Raw genomic sequence first — 19068 nt, 5'->3', positions numbered from 1 at the left:
CATTGAACCTGATAGTGGCGCCCAACGAAGAAGAATAACCATGGCCGAGTTTCAAGAAGAACCTGTGCTGCCTGCAGAAGCGGCTCAGATTCCAGAAATGCCAGCTGCCGCCCTGGAAGGATTTGGTTACATCGTCCAGACCATGCGCGCTTCGATGAAACCAGAAGCAACATTTAATAGAAACTCACCGGTAACCAGTTTTTTGAAAAAATTGGATGACCACTTCATGCTCTACCCCGTGCACGAATTTCAAAAAGTTACCTTAGCTACCAGCGCTTTGAGGGGCCAAGCGCTTAACTGGTTCAAGTGTATAGGCAGAAGTCTCTTGGGTCAAGCAGGAAGTCCCACCTATACTTACGAAAATTTCAAGACTGCCCTACTAAAAGCCTTCCCTGTTGTAAGGGATCGTGAGAAATTAGAAACGGAACTTTTTAGTATATATCAGCAAAGAATCGAAAATCTCTCAAGCTTTATTTTAAGAAAAATTCACGTCTTCAAACTCTTGTATGGAAACCGTCCGGATCCTGAGATAATTCAAGTGATTTTGCCGAGGTTACTGCCCCAAGTGCAAGACTTTATTAAATTAAGAAATCCGACTACACTGAAAACGTTATTTGAGCTAGCAATCCAGTTTCAAAGTAGAAGAACGGCGGACATTGAAAGAAGACGCCAATATCAACAGCGAAACCAATTTGGTGCGCCAAGACTACAGCAAATTCAAGCACACGGCTACGGAAGCAAAGCGAATCAGTGGGCAAGGAAACCCGAGCATTCAAAAACAGCCGGCGAACGTCGACAGTTCAATAGCAATCCAGGAAAAAAGTCTCAAGGCCAGTGGAAAAAGAAGGAAAGCACGGAAATGAAAAATAATTTAAACTAAAACGGATTTCTGCTGACGGGACGGTGCGGAAATCCGAAGGCCACGAAAACCCCTCTTCCTTCAAGTTAAATACAGTAATGATGAAAAATTTGACTCTTCCGAAGATCGAAGTGTTGGTGAATAATATCCCAGCCACCGCACTCCTGGATACAGGCGCGCAGTGTTCCTGTGTGGCAGAAGATTTTTTCAGGAAGTATTTTCGGAAATACCGCATATATAATTCGGATAGTACGACAGTGTTAGCGGCGCAAGGAGAAAAATGTAAGTGTATAGGTAAATTACCGCTGTATGTCCGTATCAAGGACGAACAAGTAAAGGTGATGTTTTTCATAGTAAAGAATCTACAAGCACATATTATTTTAGGAATAGATTTTCTTTCAGAGGCACAAGCAATGCTGTATTTTAATGAAACGTCCCTTAAGCTGACAATGAAACCAGTTCGTGGAGAAAAGGCTGAACCGCCGATGTTAAATCTTGACCACCTGCCTAATGAAGAACAGCGAAGAATCCGACAAGTGGTAAGTGAATTTGCTTCGTTATTTAGTGATATTCCAGGATTTACTCAGGTTACTAACCATAGTATTGACACCGGAGATTCAATGCCAGTTCGCCACAAAGCATACCGGTATGATAAGAATAAGGAAAAAATTATAGAATGGCATATCACCGATATACTACGTAAAAAGATCATAACGCCCATCTCAAGTAGTTATGCTAGCCCGGTGGTTTTATGTAAGAAAAATAATGACTATCCTTTGACACATCCAAAAAGGTGGAGATTCGCAATTGACTACCGTAAATTAAACTCCATAACTAAATATCCGGTATATCCGTTACCTATTATTGAAGAAATTCTAAGGAACATAACATCCACCAAATATATGACGACTTTAGACTTAACGACTGGTTATTTTCAAATAGGGGTTAGGCCTGAGGACGTGCCTAAGACTGCTTTTATAACCAAGTCTGGCACTTATGCATTGTTGCGTATGCCGTTTTGGCCTTTCAGGGGCACCGGCAACATTTCAGCGATGTATGGACATTGTGTTAAGACCTGTTCTTGGAAAGTCCACATTTATCTATTTAGACGATATCATTATTACTAGTGATAATCTCGACCAACATGTACAGGATTTAAGACAGGTGTTTCCTTTATTAAATGAGGCCGGTCTAAAAGTTAATGTCGAAAAGTGCAAATTTGCAGCCCCTGAATTAAAATATTTAGGTTACAAAATATCTCAGAAAGGAAAAGAGACAGACGAATCAAAAATAATCGCTGTACAAAAGTATCCGACTCCAAACACGGCAAAGAAGCTCTCTTCTTTTCTAGGACTTTGTTCAAATTATAGGTCCTTTATAAAAGATTTTGCAGCTATCGCTGAGCCATTGTTAAAATTAAAAAGGAAAAAGGCAAGATTCTCGTGGTCGGCCGAAGCCAATAGTGCTTTCGAAAAATTAAAACAAGCATTAACGCAAGCCCCTGTGTTGAAATTTCCTGAAAAGGATGAGAATTTAGAAATTTCAGCGGATGCTTCGGATTATGCGGTAGGAGCGGTACTTTCGCAAAATCAACAGCCCGTGGCATTTTTTAGCCGAACTTTAAATCAAACACAAAGAAACTATTCCGCGACCGAGAGAGAGGCACTTGCAGTTCTGTTAGCAGTGCAAAAGTTCCGAGTCTATTTTGGAAAGGCGCAAATAACAGTGTACTCTGATCATGCGGCGGTAACTAGATTGTACTCAGGGAAAAACTTATCCCCAAGGTTAATAAGATAGGCACTCAAGCTACAAGAATATAATCTGGTAATCAAACATACCCCCGGAAAGGAAAATATCGTAGCAGATGCCCTATCCAGAATTAAAATAGATGAAGAAGGTAATACTGTAAAGATGGCAATGCTCACAGCATGTACAATAAATTCCCGAGAAACTGTAATAACCGAACTGGGTAAGGATCCTGAGTTTGGAAGCATTTATGAGTATTTAAAGGATCCTGAAAATTTTAGCCACCAAGAAATTGTGGCGATAAGAAATAGGGCGGCCCATTACGAACTAATAGATGGTCTATTATTCTATACAAAAACTACGAATTTCAACAACGAATTTCGACCTGTTATCCCAGCTAGTCTTAGATTAAATATCCTGCAGGAGCTCCATGACAGCCCTTTAGCTTCTCATGCTGGTATTCGAAAAACTATCCAACGCGTACGCGAGGCAGTCTACTTTCCTGAACTGCAAAAGTTAACAAGGGCGTATGTCCAGTCCTGCCCAACATGTCAAGCAGTTAATTATATTAATTTCCGCCCGGCCGGGTTTCTAAATAGTATTAAATCCGAATTTCCAAATGAAATAATTGGCATCGATTTATTGGGCCCTTTCCCAAAAAGTCAGTTAAATAAAAGTCGCTATCTCCTTGTTATGGTTGATCATTTTAGTAAATGGACCGAAATTGTTCCCTTAAAACGAGCCTCCGCGAAATTAGTTACTGATTCTATTTTAAATAAATATATTTTAAAATATTAAAATATATTTATTTAAAATAGAATAAGGGGGCGCCCCTAAAAGTTATATCGGATAATGGTCCTCAATTTGTAAGTAATGTATTTGAAGACATGTGCCAAAAACTGGGCATACGTCATTTAAAAATGGTCCCGTATCGGCCGCAATCAAATATAGCGGAACGGGTCAATAGAAATATAGTGAAAATTATCCGTAGTTATGTTAAAAATTTTCATAAAAGCTGGGATAACTATGTCAATGAATTTGCTTTCGCCCTTAGGACCGCAAAACATGATACAACGGGCAAAACTCCTGCTGAGTTATTTTTAGGCAGAAAGATTATAACGCCGTTAGATAAATTATTTTATGTGCAACAAAGAGCCCCAGAATTTAAAATGGGTGATATAGAAAAACTAATTAAGGAAGCAAAGAAGAATACGGAAGTAGCACAAAGAAAACAGAAGCTCTATTATGATTTGAAACGACGGGGAGTAACTTATAAAGTAGGGGATGAAGTTTTAAAAATTAAGCATTCACTTTCTTCAGCACCAGAAGATAAAACTGCCAAATTTTTTCCACGATTTGAAGGACCATATGTGATAGAAAAAATAACTCACGCTGTAGTAGTGTTAAAAGCCAGAAATGGTGAAACCTGCTCCGCAAACATTGATCAAATCAAACCCTACTTCGATCGTAATAAAATGCAAATATTTTCAGATCTTTTGCAGGATCCGGCACGGCAGACACCGCAGGCACAAGCTCTACAAGTGGAAGAACGACAAGTACAAGGGCAAGCCATTAAGAGGCAGGAGCAAGTGAAAAGAAAGTTTCCCCGCGGGAAAATTGAAGGTAGCAAGAAAAAGAAGCCGTTCCACCGTCCAGAAAAGAGAGCTCACGAACACCCCCAGAATGAAGAAGGGAGAAGGACGACGTATGCAAAGAGAGCCAGGAGAAATGACGGCAACTATAACCCGGCTCTAAAACGGAAGATCTACTCATCCGACAGGACTCTCCGCAGCAAATGTCGCCGAACTGCGGAAGGGCCACCAGCGGCGGAGGAAAAGTTACAAGGAAAATTTGAACGGCCAGCAACGAGGTCCAAGCAGGAACACGAAACAAGTTTCCCGGTTCCGCCAAGACCAGCTGCCATCAAACGGCCAAGACCACAGGCAGAGGCGAAAAAAAAGGTATTCAAGGGTGACCGAACTGGAAAAAAAAGAAAGCTTCTAGAGGAAGGCACTGAAGGGCGAGCCCGCACACGAAGGAGGATAAATCAAACAACAATCTACGCTACTTTCCAAGACTGGGCTCATAAAAGAATGTCCGAATATCACAAAGATAAGTAAAATTTTATGTTACTTTGCAAACTTAAGTTAATCTTTCATTCTTACTGCAAGTGGCAGATTTCAAGAAGTTTTACCTCATGCGAGGTCTACCTTTATCGCCAAAAGGGCGAGAAATGAGTTGTTACCGATTTTGGTATTATGTTTTTCATTTACTCGCGTGTAAAACTAAAGCTGATGTATAATAGCGATGTGTAAAGACTTAAATCTTGTAAAAGTTATTGTATAAATATTATTTAAAACATTCTGGCAAGAAAGAAGTTTTAGTCTGAAAGACTTTTTGAAATGTAGTATTTCAATGTAGAAAGAATTGGCACTTGCTTTGCAAAGAATATAAGTTAACAATGTACTACTAATGTATGTTTTCAAATGTGTAAAATTAACGGCATGTTAATATATTCTTATATACAATGTGAACTGTTATTTCAAATGTTAAGAAATACCGTGATATGGTAAAAGTGAAAGTAATGTTAAAACTTTTTTTTATTCGTGTGACTGTAAAAAGACTAAATCATGGTGAATATGTGTTAAAGGTTGAATGAATGTAGTTAGGCTCTCTGACGCTACACTTCAGAGTTAGCCACTTTCAGAATAGTACCTCAGGGTTTAGAGTTGAAGTTAGGGTGTGTTACGAGGTCTTGGTATGTTGAATTTTTAACACGTTAGTGCTTTGATTGTGGGAGGAAGTGTTGAACACATAGACATAAACACATTCGTGTTTGGTGTTCTTTTACAACACATGTCAGAGAGCACGGGGAGAGATAATTAAAATAGTCATGAATGAAATAAGAATGTTAAGAGAAATATAATTATACCTGTTACTTGCCATTTCATTGTGTAACATTTCATTAAACTAGTTTTCCTTCCAGATCTCTGGAAGGAACCAGATTTGAATAAAAGCTCCTGTTTAGATGCAGTACAGATGAAAAAATTGCGTGTCCTGGGAGCTGCTATTGTAAAAACAAATTTCTTTCTTTTAAATTTTTAGTTTCTAGCGAAACATGTTTGTAAAAGATTGGCCTCGCGTTAGATTCTAGAGCTAAAAGTTTTCAACAAGGTCGTTTTAGACCTCAGTTTCAAACTAATTAACTCTGGCGGGAAGTATGTAAGGATCTTAAGTTTTACTAACGTTTATTTTATTTTAAATCTTTACTATCACTTCTTATTTTCTACTTTCGGCCAGAATTATAAGCGTTAATGTATTTATGCAAAGTTTGTCTGGCGAACGCCAAGTACTTAAGTTGTGGCTTTTTGCCAAGCGAAAGAGAGGAAGCAGTTAGTAAGCAGGCCGCTTACCTTAGAAGTTTTACTCAGTTGCTGGTTGCCTTCCAGGCCAGAGGTTTAATCCTCTTGATAATTTTTAAACGTATTGTAGTGTTCACAGTTCTCTGTACTACATACGGCTTCCTGTTAATATAAGGCCAATTTTCCACGTTTATTATTTCAAAGTTAAGAGTTTAGTTTTATTTTTTATATTTTTACGTTTAGACCACAAGTAGTGGGTCTTTGTATTCCGAAGTACGGAAGTTATTGTAAATAGAGAAAAATAAAGGGTTTTGTATACTCTTCTTGTGTATCCTGTCTACTTCCCACAGTTATTGAACATAGCTTTAGTAAGCTGTCTGTTCCGAGTCAGGTCCTTGCATGTTCCCGAAGAAAGTAAGACGGAACATTGAACCTGATAATCTTTGTGGGAACGTAGAATTTGCTTGTTGCAAATTTATGGAGGATGCCATACGTATCTTTATTTTAAGAACAAAACTTTTCCCGCGAAATTAATTTAGCTTGTATAATTTTCTTTCTATATATCCTTCTCTGCTAGTTATATCTCTCTCAAGCAGCATTCATGGAGATGTTGTCAATGCAGATTTTATTTTCCTCTTCAAGCTTTACTGCTTGAACTCTTTTGCCTACTAATGTGCTATGAATTTATTTTTTGTTGTTCTAGTTTTAAAACATTGCTGTGAGATTCCTTGTATAAGTGCGAAAACGTTACTGCAGAATTATTTTAATTGGTCGTGATTCTTGAAATAATTCATGTCGCTCATAATTAACGGTTTTTCTTTAGCAAGGAGATTTTTAAATTTCTTGATGCCAAAGTCAGTTATGTGAAAGCTTTCGGTGCCAGTGCCAGAAACTGTAAGATCAATCCCGAAATAAATGAACTCATGATCGGAGTTATTCTCCTCGTCCAATATCGTCCAGCTTTTAAGAATAGTGCTAACATTTTGGACTTGAAAGGGTCAGTTTAGGCCATCCTTTACCTCAGCATGTTTCGAATGCTGAGCCTTATTCGGTATCATCGTGAAGGACGAGCAAGTTGACTGCTATAAAATCTTCTACTGGCACGCCTCTAAAATCTGAATTTGGATATCACCATTCCAACACAGCGGGCATTCATATTCCCGCCCAATCGGGGAACTTTGAAATATGTCTAGATGTATGCGATTTCTTTCAACATTTTCTGCAGTCGGAGAGTATCAAAAGAAATGCAATGCACAACTACAATGCTCCTGTATTGATTTAGATAGTTATAATGTCCCTGTCAATTTTGCACACATCAGGGTCTAGTTGCTTGTTTGTTACTACAATGTATGCTCTGGGGTTTTTGCTGTGGACTATTTTTTTTTTTTTTTTTTTTTGTAGATTTTTATATCATTATCAAGGCACAGCCCCGATCATCCTAGCTGTCACAAGCGGGCCGTATGATCAAAAAATGGGACTGGCCAGAAAAAAACAAATATAAGAAAAAAGATATAAAGTCCAAAATCTGAGTCTCAGTGCCGAATTCCAATTCTGTCTTTGTTCGTATTTATAATCTTCATTATTGTCTCTACAAAATCTTTCAAATTTGAATAGTTCCTTTAAAATCTTTCTTAAAATTCTTTCCATATTTCTGTATTTCCGGGTAAGCGTACATTCATCGACGAAGTGCCTGGCGTCCCCAAACTTGTCACATATTAAGCATTTATCTTTATTCTGTGTATAGAACCGATTAAAATAAGCCGGGAAACGTCCATGATTAGTCAGTACCTCATTTATATCAACATTATACCTTGATTATTACCTGATTTATATTCATCTTCTTGTTTAACTTTATATTTTTCAATAACTCTTTTTCTCTTATTAGACGACTCCCACCAAAATTTCCATTCTGTATAAATTCAGTTTTCTATTTCAGCGATGGGCTTTTTCTTGAACCTTGGATATCAAAATTATCGGTCCCATCCCCAAGTGCCGCCATTTTAGCAAGGGTGTCCGCCCTTTCATTTCCGATAATTCCGTGTGCTTTAACCCAGTGTAATTTAACAATATGTTTTCTTTTCGGCCTTTATAAACAAGTCTTTTATTTCATTCATCAAAATGTTATTTCTACACCACCAAAATCTGCACATACATCCCTTATATTCAAATACTTTGTAAGCCTTAGTTGCTCCGGTTTGCGAAAAGGTGCTACACTTTACTGGATGCTGGATACTTTTGAAGATATGAAGATTTTTGAATTCAGCGTTGGTCAACCAGCTCAACTGCATATGAAAAGTTTTCTTTCCTTTATATCTTTTTACATATTATGTGTAAATAACTTCTGATTGTATATTTCTATAACTATATATGAAAAAGGAAGGCTCTAGCTTTTTTGGTTTTAAAGAAATACGTGTTTCGAAACTTTGAGTGGTGTTGGATTTTAATGGATGCCGATTGTTGGCAATTGAAAGCCTTGTAATTTGCACCTTCCGGTCAAGTCTTATTACGAAGTGGAAAAATCTTTTCAAACTGTTTTTTTATGTTTTCTAGGAATAACTAATTGATAAACTGGTGCACCTGCGTTTGAAACTTTTGGCCCGTTGGTCAATTTTTCTATTTTTGTGCAGAAGTCAATTTTAAGCCATGTTTGAATGTTTTTTGGCTTGTTTCAAAAGTATTTTAGGCCATTTTTGAATATTTTATGGAATTTTATTGTGGGATTTTGTTTATTTGCTTATTGTGCTACTTTTATGTAATATTGATGTATTTAAATAGGAAATTTTGAATGCTGTGGTATTTTATTGATTTTTAGAGATTTTTAAATTTATCATAGCACGATTGTATAGCGTGCATTGTGTAAACATATATTTTTTATTTGCTTTTATTAAGCTTTAAATGTAGTTGGATTTGAAATTAGTGCAAATTAGTATTCTGCGTATTTAGAATTTTGTAAATTCTTGTAGTGTTATAAATTTGTATATTATTATTTTCTTTTTAAACTGTCTGTATGTACTACAGAGTGTGCGGAATTTTGATACTTTTGATAAAAGATTGCAATTGAATGTTTTTAACTGTATTTATGTGTTTTTAATACATTATATTTGGAGCCCGGCCACTTAATATAATTTCATTATGCCTAATGCAGATGATAAAATAGAAGATGAGGTTAATACAACTGAAGATGAAGAAAAGGACATTGTGCAAATCGTTAATAGTTTACATAGAGTTGTCTATAAAATCAAAGCACAGCGTAAAATTGGATGTACTTTAACTGACAAATTGACTTATGGACTAAACATGATTTTGACTTGTGCTGGAGTTCTTGGAGATAGGAAAAACTCTCAAGTTACCGGGTGTGTTAGATGTGAAAACTCTAATGAAGTAATTGCTTTGAGAGAAAAGATTATGAAAATGAAAAGTGAAATGATCTCCGAATTTGAGAAACTGCACTAAGATGGATCTCCTACATATGCTAATGTCACGGCTAAAGGATTGGATGAGATAGTAATTAAACCTGCGGTTCCAGATATTAACGCATATGATTAAATTTGCGATAAGTTTAAATCGGAAGAGATTGGGATTAATATTAAAAAGAGAAAGAGGAGAATTGAGAAATTTGGAGAAAGAGGTGAATTGAGATTGAAATTGGGAGATAGAAAGGAAGTTAAGAGGCTGGAAAGAGCAATTGCTGATGATGAAGGCCTACAAAAGAATTTGATTATTAGGAGGAAACGCTTTATAAGGCCTCGTGTGATTGCATACGATGTTTTACAAATGAGGAATTGGGAATTCTTTTAAAGAGAAATTGTTTGTGTTCCGGAGACTGCGTTAGACCTCTTTTGAATTTACCAACAAGAAAGCGGAATCATAGTCATAGAGTATTTTTAGTGAGCGCTTCTTGCCAGAAAGTTCAATTACTGTCAAGAGGTATTAACCGAGGTTGGAGAAATTATGACCTAAAACTGTTTCTTAGACTTAGACAATGCACAAGATGTTTTTCGTTTAATCATTCCAAAAAGAATTGTCAAGCAGAAATTTGCTGTTCCAAATGTACGGGGGCTCACTTGAGTAAAGAATGCAGTAGTAAAGAATTTAATTGCATTAATTGTACTTACTCTAACGAAAAATTTCAGACTAACTTTGATATGAAACATAATGCCATCGATAAAAATTGTCCATGTTACTTGAGTGAGTTAAATTTCCTGAAGGATCATCTAGATATTGATTGTGAGTTTTAGACTTTTTTAATTATTTGTGGTTGGGTTCCAAGTTTTTCTGTTTTTTCTGTTTTATTGAATTTTATTCAATTTTATTGTAAAATTTTATTGAATTTGCTGTTCCAAATGTACGGGGGCTCACTTGAGTAAAGAATGCAGTAGTAAAGAATTTAATTGCATTAATTGTACTTACTCTAACGAAAAATTTCAGAATAACTTTGATATGAAACATAATGCCATCGATAAAAATTGTCCATGTTACTTGAGTGAGTTAAATTTCCTGAAGGATCATCTAGATATTGATTGTGAGTTTTAGACTTTTTTAATTATTTGTGGTTGGGTTCCAAGTTTTTCTGTTTTTTCTGTTTTAGTGAATTTTATTCAATTTTATTGTAAAATTTTATTGAATTTTTATAATATGTTTGTTCTTTGGAGATTAATCATGAAAGAGTCTGGTACGAAAATTTTGAGTATAAACTTAAATCATTGTGCACTCGCCCAAGCCCAGCTCCAGGTACTTAAAGAGATTATTGGTTCCTCTCCTGAAATAATTTGTATGCAGGAGCCCTATGCGGTACAGAATGAATTGGCTTTTCAAAATCCTGAATGGAGATCCGCATATAATAGTGGAGGAAGAACGGGAATTATAGTAACTAAACCAGATGTTGATTTCACACGAGACTATGAAACTGATATTATTACAGCTATTTCTATTTATTTGTCTTCGGGCAGACTGGGCATCATTACAGTTTACTTCTCTGCGGCAGAACACATAGAGGAATATCTCTCTCAACTGGAATCTGTGATGAAAAATTATAATAAATTCATTGTTACCGGTGATTTTAACTCTAAACATCCAAGCTGGGGCGCAGGAGATATTGATGCAAGAGGGCGATTGGTATTTGACTTTATCGTCTCTAATAATATAATTTTACTAAATGATTTGAGTTTTCCTGCAACTTTTATATCTACCATCGGTGAGGGATGGACTGATCTTGTTATGACCTCACCAGGTTTGTATATCAATTCTGGAGCTCTGCAAGTTCTGATGGATGAGAGTCTTAGTGATCATCGTTATTTGCAGTTGAATTATGATGAAAATATTCATTGTGCTCCTAAGATTGTTTTAACAAGAGATGTTCACCGGATTACAAGATATTGTTATAAAATTGCTCCGATAATGCAGAAATTTAAATTAGATTTATTGAAGTGTGAGGACTCTGATACAATTGAAAATTGTATTGAAAAATTTTTTGAGGATATGTCTATCGATGTTAAAAAGAAGTTACAAACAAAACAAAAGGGAAGTAGGCAGAGTTCGTGGTGGACTCCACAACTTACTTGTATGCGACGCCGGATACGTGCTTTGAGGAAAAGTTCGCAAATTTTGAATTTAGCGGACAATATACGTAATGAAAGGAAAATTGCATATAAAAAAGAATTGGCAACTTATAAACGTCTAATTCGGAAGACAAAATTTGAAACTAAGAAGAAATTTTTTCTTAATAATCTTTATTATTATGATGGTTTATATCGAATTGCCTCTAAAAAAGTGAGACGTGCTGTTGCTCTGTATAATCCTCAGCACGTTGACAATTTGATTGAACTCAATAGACAGAAGCTTTTGCAATCACTCAAATTGGGAGCACCTGGGGATATTTCATTAGATGAGGATAGACTTTCTGATTGTCCATTGGATGACGCTGTAATTACAGAGGCAGAGATCAGAAGTGCAGTTGAACAAATGAGGCGTCGAAGCGCTCCGGGCCCGGACTGTTTAAATCCTATATTTGTTCAGATTTTAATTTTTACATATCTGGACATTTTTACATTGCTTTTTAATTACTGTTTTAAATTTTATGTGTTTCCGAGAAATTGGAAAATCGGTCGAGTTGTTTTAATTCCAAAGCAGAATGACAGATATAGACCAATTGTACTTTTGAGTGTTTTTATGAAAGAATCTTGGTTGAGAGATTGAAGTTTTACCTGAATAGTAGAATGATACTCAGTCAGCGACAGTATGGTTTCACAGCTGGCTGTTCTACAGATGATGCATTATATGATACTATTGACTTTATTAGAAGATATAAGAGTTCGCATCACGTAGTACTGCTGTCCTCGGATGTTTCGTCTGCATTCGATTCAGTGTGCTGGAACTCTATTTTACAAACCATGATTAACCTTAAATTGCCAAGGAATTTGATTCAATGTTATAGGAGTTATTTTAACAATCGCAAGATCTTGTTTAATGCTTTTAAGGATGAAACTGCAGAGATAGAACTAGAGATTTTCATTGGTTGTCCGCAGGGCTCTTGCAGTGCTTCCCTGCTCTGGAATATCATATTAAACAAATTTCTTATTTTGGAATTCCCCAGTGATGTTAACTTTATTGCATATGCAGATGATCTTGCTGTATGTGCGTCATTGGAAAAACTCGAGAATGGTGCATCATTGTATGTATGGTGCATCATTGGAAAAACTCGAGAAATCATTTGAGAATGTTATGTTAAAACTGGAAAACTGGAGAATCGGCGAGGGTCTTGAATTGAACTTGGAAAAAACTTTTGCAATCATTTTCCCGCCGGCTGGGATCAAAGTGAGAGCTCCACGATTTAGATATCAGGGAAAAAGAATAAAGTTCGTTGATGTTATTAAATATTTGGGAGTCAAAATTGAAAGTTGACCTTCGCAGATCATTTTAAAACAATTCATCGGCTATCAGATGATATGTTAATGTTTTACAGGAGATCTTTTTCTAGTGAGACACTTTGTAACAAATCATGCATTCTTAAAGATATTTTGAATAATGTAATTATCCCTAGAGAATAATGTAATTATCTCTATGGAATTGGTGCCTGGGGATCCAGAGCCGGGGATTTGGTCAGGTTGAGGAACAAACTCGATGCGATACAGAGGAGCTGGTGCTTAATGATTACAAGATGTTTCCGTACTGTCTCAACTGAGGTGCTCTGCGTTTTAGCCGGCACGCCGCCTCTTTCAATTTTATATAAATTACATTTTGAAAAATTTTTGTTCAGAACTGGTAGACTTGATTTTAAATTGTATAAAGATATTTTGATTACAAGGCATATGTTTGAAAGAATTAATAATATTTTGGTACATCCTTCTGATTTATGTGTTTTTGAATTTGATTGTAAACTTCCAATAATTGGAGAATTGGATATTTATACTGACGGGTCCAGGCAAGATGATAAATCGGGTGCAGCATTTGTGATTTATCATTATGGAACTGAAATTGAAAATAAAAAATATAAGCTTAATAATTATAATTCTGTATTTCAATCGGAATGCTGTGCTTTACTCAAAGCCCTTCAATGGGTTAAGAAAATTTTGACTTGTGTTAATTCTATTCATATATATACTGATTGTATGTCTTTGCTTCAATCCTTGACCTCGGCCCGTTCTACTAATTTATTAATATTTGATATTAAATGTCTATTGAAATTTTTGATGCAGAATATGTACATTCATTTACACTGGATAAAAGCCTATGTTGGCTTTGTTGGAAATGAAAGGGCCGACGTGCTGGCTAAAGAGGCGACCACTAATGATGATTGTGAATATATAGAAATTTCTGGTTCGAGAAGTTATGCAATTAGAAACATGAAAAATTTTTATGATGATATTTGGAATACTAGATGGAATGAATCAGAGAGGTGCGTGGGTCTTTTGAAGTCTATTAAAATTCAAAATGGTATGCGACCAATTAGTAATATTGATTTAAACCAGTTTTTAACTGGGCATGGAAGATTTCCCGCGTACCTCTCGAGATTTAATTTACAAAATTCAGACTTGTGCGGTCATTGTCATCAAGTTGGTAACGCAGATCACTTCTCAAATCATTGTTCCAAATTGGAAAATTTGAGAAAGAAATGTTTGAGAGATAAGTCATGGAACTTGGAAATCTTAAAAACATATTCTAAATGTGCAATGAATTTGATTAATTCTAATAGAGTTGAATTTGGAATATTTCTTTAGTATTGTGTATATTTATCTTTTGATTATATGTATTATATTCTCAGTTATGAGTATTTATAGGTTTACTACGAAAATTTTGAAATTTTTCTGTGCATTGTTTTATTTAATGCATTGTAGATGTTTTGTGCATATAATATTTCGAGGAGATACAGTTGATTGTTGCATAGCTATGGCCTTGCAGATGTTGAGAATCCTGATGGATTACCAGATTTAAATTATCGAAATTAATGGTGGTTTTGAGTTTCAGGATTTTGATTTTTAAATTTTATGGAATTTTATATTTTTTCTTAAATTTTAAATTGTAGTTTTTGATTTTAAAATGTTCTGAAATTTTTCTTATATTCTGTTCTTAATGGAGTAATTGCTAAAGTTTTAATATGATATATGGCAATCTTAAGTTTTTCCGGTTTTCGTTTGGTTTTTAGTTTTTGGTTATTGGCAGTCTTGGAGCTTCTTTTCTATGATTATTAAAGATAATTAATACATTTGAATTCAGATAGTGGTAGGACTATTAAAGTAAATTTTTGAAATATAGAATAGAATTATGATTATACAAATAATATGCTATTAAAGTAATATTGTAGGGAATTCGGTTTGACCTTCTACAGGTTATTTAAATTGGGAATTCCTCGATGGCTTTGGACCGCCTGTGCCTGTTCCGAAAATTTATGTGAATGAGTGTTTCTTGAGAGTTTCCGCCACTCTGGTTTGCCCGTGGAGTTTTTAATTGTTTTTGATTTTGAATGTTTCGTGCTGTGCTTCGTTGTTTGTATGTCTCTTCCTTATTTTTAGTTCGTTAATTAACCTCCAATCATTTTTAGTTAATTAGCTTCTTTTTCTCTCTTCTTTCCTTTTGTGGTCTTGAAGGGGTCGACCCTTTATGGTCATATGGTCCAGTGGGACTAGGAGAATTGGGTCTTCCCTGTATTATGACTTTGTAAGCCTAAAGGTTTCGGTAACGTTATTGCATCTTCCGCCAAGTAGGAAATTTAGCGAATTTTTTTCACGCCTGTGTTGCAGATCGTTTTCAGAGTTGAACAGGTTTCGGATGTATATACCCACCCTGCAATAAGCAATTTAGGAGGACAAAACGTTGAAAGCTTTCATTAGCCAATCAAGCTAACAAAACGTTGAACGCTTTCCATCGCCATCTGCAGAGTTTGGAAACCATAACGAGTCCGTGCATTCAACGAAAAATTTCTCAAGAGCAATTTTTTGGCTCTCCGATAAATATGATTCAAATGATTAATTATTTGACTAATACTATTAATAAATATTCAGCTAAGGGTTATGCGAGAACGTGGAAAGATCATTCGATATTTTTTCAGAGAGCGTTAGGGATATCTTTAAAATTGCCTCAGTTACCAATTTTGAACCATTATACGTAAAATCTTGAATGCTGAATTGATATTTACGTGGAGTAATTTAAATTTATAGAACTTAATTATAGAAAAAGAATGCGTTCAAATTATACTCATATTTTTTTAATAGTCTCATTATATATTATGTCAGCACTTCATTGAATGCATTGAAATTAAGTATAACTAAAACGGATTTAAAATAGTCTTCAAATATTATGGATACTGTGTTATTTTATATAAAGATTCGTTAAAGTAAATTTTGCCTCTGACAAAATTTTTTCTTGCATCATTGTTCGATATTAGTTATTTCATCGCCGGAAGGATGGCATAATTGGAAATTAAGGAACATCTCGAGAGATAAATCGTGAAATTCGGCGAATCTTTCGCAGCCGAGGATTTTCACTTACACTTTCTTTCAAAGAATCTGTTAGATAACAACGCATTAAGTTATATTTGTTTTCAAACAATCAAGCTTTGCCTGTGTTAATAGAATCGTTACAAGAGATCAAGATCTTGATTTAAGCTGATAGTATAATTTAATACGTTATACTCCCCACAGACGTTTTTTATTTGGTATATGTTATCATTATTGGTTTGGTTATTTATTTCATTACGACAAAGTTCTGCCACAAAACAATTCAAGCAGAGACTTTCCATCTACTGATGAGGTTCCAGCACGATTTAATACATACACGGCAGATTTAACTAACTCAATCCACAATGATCTTGACAAATATTTAGCGATCATGATTGTGCGGGCTAGATCAACAAATGCTCTATTTGTTCTTTCAGCCATCCCATTTTTGCTGGGGGTATAGGGAATGTGCAGAGAAGCTCTGCTCCCATACTTCGCAAAATATACTGGTTATCATAAGTTAAGGAAAAATCACAAAAATCACGATTACTGAAAAAGTTACATGTAGAATTTAATGAAACTTGCCTACAATATACAACACATAGTTAGATATCAAATAACATAAAAAGAAATTACCAGACAAATATGGTGGTATAGAAATTAGCACATGTATAAAATGAACAAATCGAAGGTGTCAGTTTGCTATAGGAAAAGTACCTTCAATATGGAATATGATCGCCTCTAGAAGCAATACAGCACATACAGCAATGTGTGATTATTTCAATTATGCGGTCTATCAGTTCCATAGGAAGCGAGAGCCATTGCTCTTGCAAAACAGTTAAAAGCGCGACAAGGGACTGAAAGGGCGGATTGATAGCAGCTAGACGTCTCCCTAAAGCATCGGAAACGTGCTCGATAGGATTCAAGTCCGGGGATCGAGCTGGCCACACCATGCGCATAATTGTTTCCTGTTGAAGATAATCATATACGATGCGAGCCCTGTGTGGTCTTGCATTGTCGTCCTGTAATAGGAAAGCATGTCCTATTGCCCCGGCATATGGCGCACATAAGCATCAAGGGTGCCATCTCTATAAACATGAGCATTCAAGGTTCCCCTTGGAAAAACATGTAGGTCTGTGCGTGCACCCAAAGAGATTCCACCCCAAACACAGACGCTGCCTTTTCCGTATGCATCTCTTTCACGGATGTTTGACGAATGATAACGAAATCCAGGTTCTCTCCATATCAAATAACGCCTACTATCGCGTTCTAGACTAAACCTGAACTTATCCGTAAAGAGAATAGCCCTCCATTGATCAGGCGTCCAGTGGACATGTTGTCGTGTTCACTGCAAACGGTCCCTCCTATGGCATGACTTGAGCAGCAAGCAAATGGTTATTCGCCTCGCATACAGGTCACCTTTGTGAAGCCTTCTACGCACAGTTGACGTTAACACCAACCTTCCGGTGGCTGCAGCAAGGGAGGATCTAAGAAGTGCCGGAGTAGAAGTTCTATTTTTGAGTGCACATAATGTCAAATATTGGTCATCGGCGGTCGTCGTAGCAGTTGGCCGTCCTTGGCTGAACTTCCTAGGTGCCGAATTTGTGATTTGAAATTGCCTCCAAAGTTTATGAACCACAGAAGGACTCAGATTTAGCCATCTGGCCACTTCTGTTTCACTCTGTCCAGCCTCTAGTCTGACAATGGCTTTCTGTCGTAGTTCTGCAGGCAAATGATGCCTGGAGATCATTGTTACGAATTGGCTATCTCAGATTTCTGAAGTCACTATCGCAGTGAAATATGTGGGCTTGCTCTCAAACATGGACTTTTATGCTCCTCGCAGATGACGTATTCCGAAAGCAGCGCCACTAATTTACATATCGCACTTTTACTCAGCTACTCTTACTTGGCAACATATTCAAATTTTACACGGTTTGGCTTATTTTTGAGGGAGTTATCGCTATTTTTGTGATTTTTACTTAATTTATGATAACCAGTGTATTATGCTGGGACATCTAATACAGAATATTGCACACTTTTGAACATTTTTTCTGCTTCAAAACGGAGAAGCGACTATTACGCGAGTAAACACAGTCTTGATTTCAAAGAAAGATTTACCATCCTCTGTGTCACTCAAGGCATTTAAAATTTTCTTCAGCTCTTCTTTGGATTTACAGCAAATGGCAATTCCTCCATTTTTAATCGGAGCAATATTGTTTATTTTTTATTTTATGTTTTTTAAGGGAATAAGTTCATTGAATTTATCACTGATGAGGCAGGCCCTTAGTATCTTTTTTAGGATAGGATATATCAGGAAAGCCGGGTCTCCTTTCTTCGGTTGTTTAGCCCCGATTTCAACAAAAGTTTCCTTTCCGTTGGGATAACGAAGGTTTGTGTTTCTGACTTTATGACTGTACTATAGCGTGCGTGCGGGTTCGTAGAGATTGAATACACACAGAACCGATGACAGCCTGATAAAATTTATTTTAGCATAAGACGCATTTCACAGTTCTGACACTTTCCACAAAACAGTCGTACGATTCTTCACAGTATCACAGAGTACAATTAGTAGCTACACTTCAAACTACTAACATTGGTTTATTAAATTACGGCAAAGCACTCGGGGCTATCTGCCTTAAGGGAGGGATGCCTTAGTGGAGGACTTCTTAAGAGAAACTGGCTCGTATACACGTTACACATGGGGAAAACCACGAAAACACTCATGCAGCAGGCCCGTTCGCGGGATTCGAACCTCGGATCGGCCGCTGGTGGGCTCAAACTACTAAGAATGTTAAACACAAAGCAAAGTAAATCGCATCTAAACAACGAAGCTAACCCGGATATATCTCAGTACTCCGAACTCAGGCTGAACTAATACCTAACAATTAAGACACAATAACACGCCGAATAAATACTGATTCAGAAGTCAAACAACAAAAATCAGCGTTATATTTAGATTTTTTTTTTCTTTTTTTTTTCACAGGACTAGTTTCGATTACTAGTTTCGTTTACCGAACCACCATCCTCAGCTGCAAAACCGCAAATGAACAAGATAGGAAATAATGATTAGATAATATAAGAAAGCCTGGATAAGAATAAGCAAGTGGCGCCATCTGTTGGTGAAACCAGAACTAAAACATAATTTCTTTAAAGGCCGAAGGCAAATTTG

General features: G+C 36.2%; 1 protein-coding gene across 2 annotated transcripts in view; it reads right to left on the bottom strand.

Annotated features, from left to right (window-relative positions):
- The window catches only part of LOC118180596 (uncharacterized), a 386689-nt gene that overhangs the window by 189852 nt on the left and 177769 nt on the right, over positions 1–19068 (bottom strand). The window lies entirely within an intron of this gene.

The sequence above is a fragment of the Stegodyphus dumicola genome, chromosome 1 (assembly GCF_044657685.1).
Source record: "Stegodyphus dumicola isolate Sdum_Otavi_A_Nest chromosome 1, ASM4465768v1".
NCBI lineage: Eukaryota > Metazoa > Arthropoda > Arachnida > Araneae > Eresidae > Stegodyphus > Stegodyphus dumicola.
Note: the sequence above shows the minus strand (reverse complement) of the source record. Positions and strands in the feature narration are given on the sequence as shown.